Genomic DNA, 5,544 nt, shown 5'->3' on the forward strand with positions numbered 1-5,544 from the left:
AACTTATCTTGTTGTACACGCGAGGAACGGAGTTAGCGTAGAACCCCTGGCCGCCATCACACGGATGCGATCTAGCCGCCATAGAATACGCAGCCTTTTGTTGATGAAATTGAACGCGCTGTAGACGAGGGATCCCGCCCGGATGAAGAAATCCAGACGCTGCAACTCCTCACAGATGGCACCAATTGATGAGGGATCACCTCGCCAGTTCCTACGGATTGTAGATTTGGGTTTCGGAGAAGAGCGACGCCGAAGATTTCGGGAGCGAGATTGGGCACACAATATACCCAACTTTGGGTCCCCTTGGTGGAGGATCTTACATGCTGCTAGCAATCTAGTATATGATCATATGTTTACAGGGGGGCCACCGTAGGCGGAACTACGCTGTCTATCTATTCCTTCTATCAGGTGCCCTGGCTGGCTTTATATATGCAACCAGCCTAGGGTTTTACAAGAGTCCTAGTCGACTACTTCTTCGGGTTGCCTTCTTGGGCCTTCTCCATATTGGGCCGAGCCAGGTATACTAATAATGGGTACCAGAAGGGTATGGCCATGACTGATGCGTGTAGTTGGCACATCCGTTGGGAACCCCAAGAGGAAGGTGTGATGCGCACAGCAGCAAGTTTCCCTCAGTAAGAAACCAAGGTTTATCGAACCAGTAGGAGTCAAGAAGCACGTTGAAGGTTGATGGCTACGGAGTGTAGTGCGGCGCAACACCAGGGATTCCGGCGCCAACGTGGAACCTGCACAACACAATCAAAGTACTTTGCCCCAACGTAATAGTGAGGTTGTCAATCTCACCGGCTTGCTGTAAACAAAGGATTAAACGTATTGTGTGGAAGATGATGATTGTTTGCAAAGAACAGTAAAGAACAATTGCAGTAGATTGTATTTCGGATGTAAAGAATAGGACCGGGGTCCACAGTTCACTAGTGGTGTCTCTCCCATAAGATAAACAGATGTTGGGTGAACAAATTACGGTTGGGCAATTGACAAATAAAGAAGGCATAACAATGCACATACATATATCATGATGAGTACTATGAGATTTAATCGGGGCATTACGACAAAGTACATAGACCGCTATCCAGACATGCATCTATGCCTAAAAAGTCCACCTTCGAGGTTATCATCCGAACCCCTTCCGGTATTAAGTTGCAAACAACGAGACAATTGCATTAAGTATGGTGCGTAATGTAATCAACACAAATATCCTTAGACAAAGCCTCGATGTTTTATCCCTAGTGGCAACAACGACATCCACAACCTTAGAACTTTTCGTCATCACGTCCCTGCATTTAATGGAGGCATGAACCCACTATCGAGCATAAATACTCCCTCTTGGAGTCACAAGTATCAACTTGTCCAGAGCCTCTACTAGCAACGGAGAGCATGCAAGAACATAAATAACATATATGATAGATTGATAATCAACTTGACATAGTATTCAATATTCATCGGATCCCAATAAACACAACAGGTAGCATTACAAATAGATGATCTTGATCATGATAGGCAGCTCACAAGATCTAACATGGTAGCACAATGAGGAGAAGACAACCATCTAGCTACTGCTATGGACCCATAGTCCAGGGGTGAACTACTCACACATCGATCCGGAGGCGATTATGGCGATGAAGAGACCTCCGGGAGATGATTCCCCTCTCCGGCAGGGTGCTGGGGGTTTCGCGACGAAGACTTTAAGTAGGCGGAAGGACAGGTCAAGGGGCGTCACGAGGGGCCCACACAACAGGCCGACGAGGCCAGGGCTTGGGCCGCGCCGCCCTGTTGTGTGGCCACCTCGTGGCCCCACTTCGTTTCCTCTTCGGACTTCTGGAAGCTTCGTGGAAAAATAGGACCCTGGGCGTTGATTTCGTCCAATTCCGAGAATATTTCCTTACTAGGATTTACTGAAACCAAAAACAACGAGAACATGACAATCGGCTCTTCGGCATCTCGTCAATAGGTTAGTGCCGGAAATTGCATAATAATGACATATAATGTGTATAAAACATGTGAGTATCATCATAAAAGTAGCATGGAACATAAGAAATTATAGATACGTTTGGGACGTATCAAGCATCCCTAAGCTTAGTTCCTACTCGCCCTCGAGTAGGTAAACGATAACAAAGATAATTTCTGAAGTGACATGCTATCATAATCTTGATCATACTATTGTAAAGCATATGAGATGAATGCAGCGATTCGAAGCAATGATGAAGATAATGAGTAAACAAATGAATCATATAGCAAAGACTTTTCATGAATAATACTTTCAAGACAAGCATCAATAAGACTTGCATAAGAGTTACTCATAAAGCAATAAATTCAAAGTAAAGGCATTGAAGCAACACAAAGGAAGATATAAGTTTCAGCAGTTGCTTTCAACTTCAACATATTTATCTCATGGATAATTGTCAACACAAAGTAATATAACAAGTGCAATAGGTAAACATGTACGAATTAATGCACAGTTGACACAAGTGTTTGCTTCTAAGATAGAAAGAATGGGTAAACTAACTCAACAATAAAGTAGAAGATAGGCCCTTCGCAGAGGGAAGCATGGATTACTATATTTGTGCTAGAGCTTTTCATTTTGAAAACAAGAAACAATTTTGTCAACGGTAGTAATAAAGCATATGTGTTATGTATAAGATATCCTATAAGTTGCAAGCCTCATGCATAGTATACCAATAGTGCTCGCACCTTGTCCTAATTAGCTTGGATTAACATGGATTATCATTGCATAGCATATGTTTCAACCAAGTGTCACAAAGGGGTACCTCTATGCCGCCTGTACAAAGGTCTAAGGAGAAAGCTCGCATTGGATTTCTCGCTTTTGATTATTCTCAACTTAGACATCCATACCGGGACAACATAGACAACAGATAATGGAATCCTCTTTAATGCATAAGCATTCAACAACAGTTAATATTCTCATAAGAATTGAGGATTGATTGTCCAAACTGAAACTTCCACCATGAATCATGGCTTTAGTTAGCGGCCCAATGTTCTTCTCTAACAATATGCATACTCAAACCATTTGATCATGAAAATCGCCCTTACTTCAGACAAGACGAACATGCATAGCAACTCACATGATATTCAACAAAGGTAAAAGTTGATGGCGTCCCCAGAAGCATGGTTACCGCTCAACAAGCAACTTATTAAGAAATAAGACACATAAGTACGTATTCTTCACCACAATGGTTTTTAAGGCTATTTTCCCATGAGCTATATATTGCAAAGACAAAGAATAGAATTTTAAAGGTAGCACTCAAGTAATTTACTTTGGAATGGCGGAGAAATACCATATAGTAGGTAGGTATGGTGGACACAGATGGCATGGTTATTGGCTCAAGGATTTGGATGCACGAGAAGAATTCCTCTCAATACAAGGCTAGGCTAGCAAGGTTGTTTGAAGCAAACTCAAGTATAAAGTGGTGCAGCAAAGCTCACATATGAACATATTGTAACTATTATAAGACTTTACGTTGTCTCCTTGTTGTTCAAACACCTTAACCGAGAAAATATCTAGACTCTAGAGATCAATCATGCAAACCAAATTTTAACAAGCTCTATGTAGTTCTTCATTAATGGGTGCAAGGTACATGATGCAAGAGCTTAAACATGATCTATATGAGCACAACAATTGCCAAGTATCAAATTATTCAAGACATTATACCATTTACCACATGCGGCATTTTCCGTTTCCAACCATATAACAATGAATGAAGTAGTTCAACTTTCGCAATGAACATTAAAGATAAAGCTAAGAACATATGTGTTCATACGAAACAGCGGAGCGTGTCTCTCTCCCAAACAAAGAATGCTAGGATCCGATTTTATTCAAACAAAAACAAAAACAAAAACAAACGAGACGCTCCAAGTAAAGCACATAAGATGTGACGGAATAAAAATATAGTTTCACTAGAGGAACTCGATAAGTTGTCGATGAAGAAGGGATGCCTTGGGCATCCCCAAGCTTAGACGCTTGGGTCTTCTTAAAATATGGAGGGATGAACCACGGGGGCATCCCCAAGCTTAGACTTTTCACTCTTCTTGATCATATTGTATCATCCTCCTCTCTTGACCTTTGAAAACTTCCTCCACACCAAACTCAAAACAAACTCATTAGAGGGTCAGTGCATAATTCATATATTCAGAGGTGACATAATCATTCTTAACACTTCGGACATTGCACAAAGCTATTGAAAGTTAATGGAACAAAGAAATCCATCAAACATAGCAAAACAGGCAATGCGAAATAAAGGCGTAATCTGTCAAAACAGAACGATCCAGTAAAGACGAATTTTTAAGAGGCACCGGACTTACTCGGATGAAAATGCCCAAATTGAATGAAAGTTGCGTACATATCGAGGATCACACACGTAAATTGGCAGATTTTTATAAATTTTCTACAGAGACTACTTGCTCAAATTCGTGACAGCAAGAAATCTGTTCCTGCGCGAGTAATCCAAATCTAGTATTGACTTTACTATCAAAGACTTTACTTGGCACAACAATGCAATAAAATAAAGATAAGGAGAGGTTGCTACAGTAATAAAAACTTCCAAGACTCAAATATAAAATAAAGGTGCAGAAGTAAAATAATGGGTTGTCTCCCATAAGCGCTTTTCTTTAACGCCTTTCAGCTAGGCGCAGAAAGTGTGAATCAAGTATTATCAAGAGGTGAAGCATCAACATTACCTCGGGCTTTACGCCTACCCTTCTTATTCTTTTTCTTACTATTTGATTTAGGGAATACATGTCTACCTCCCGGTGTAGAGGTGAATTTTAGGGTGCCTTCTCCCACATCTATGCCTGCTCCCAATAGTTTCAGCGAGGATCTTCCGAGTGTGATTTGTCCTGTTCCTACACATTCAATAACAAGATAATCGGTGGATACTTGTTCTTCCAAGAATGGTTGTATGCACACCCTCGGCTATTCCCTTAGGAATTATAACGAGTTATCAATAAGAGTTATTCCTTCTCCCCTTCAACGAGTCCCCAAAGTGTCAAAGATTCATAGATACTCTTAGGCATAAGGCAAAATTCAGACATAATATCACAATGGGCATGAAAAGTTTCACCACCAATATCAACTTTAATAGTAGGGTCCCATATTGAAGGTTCAGAGTTCACTAAAACTTGATCAAGACGGTTACGAACATAACTATAATTTCCTTTCAAACAAGATGTACTTGTCTCAAGAGTGTTTAATCTATTATAAATGCTAATAAGAGCTGAATCAAAGTTATTAGCTGAACTATGTGATAGAACCAATTTTTTTATGGCATTAAAAGCTTGATCCCCATCGCAATGAAGGAAATATCCTCCCACTACAGCATCCAAGGCATATCTATAGCGAATCATAAGCCCAAAATAAAAGTTACTAAGGAGCAAACTTAGAGTCATTTGAGGTTCAGCTTTACGATAAGAATCAAAAATTCTGGACCAAGCATCTTTAAAACTCTCCTCATCCCCTTGTTTAAAAGTGAAGACTAATTCCTCAGGTGAAGAAGTAACAGGTTGTGACGCCCC

This window comes from Lolium rigidum, chromosome 5 (genome assembly GCF_022539505.1).
Source record: "Lolium rigidum isolate FL_2022 chromosome 5, APGP_CSIRO_Lrig_0.1, whole genome shotgun sequence".
NCBI lineage: Eukaryota > Viridiplantae > Streptophyta > Magnoliopsida > Poales > Poaceae > Lolium > Lolium rigidum.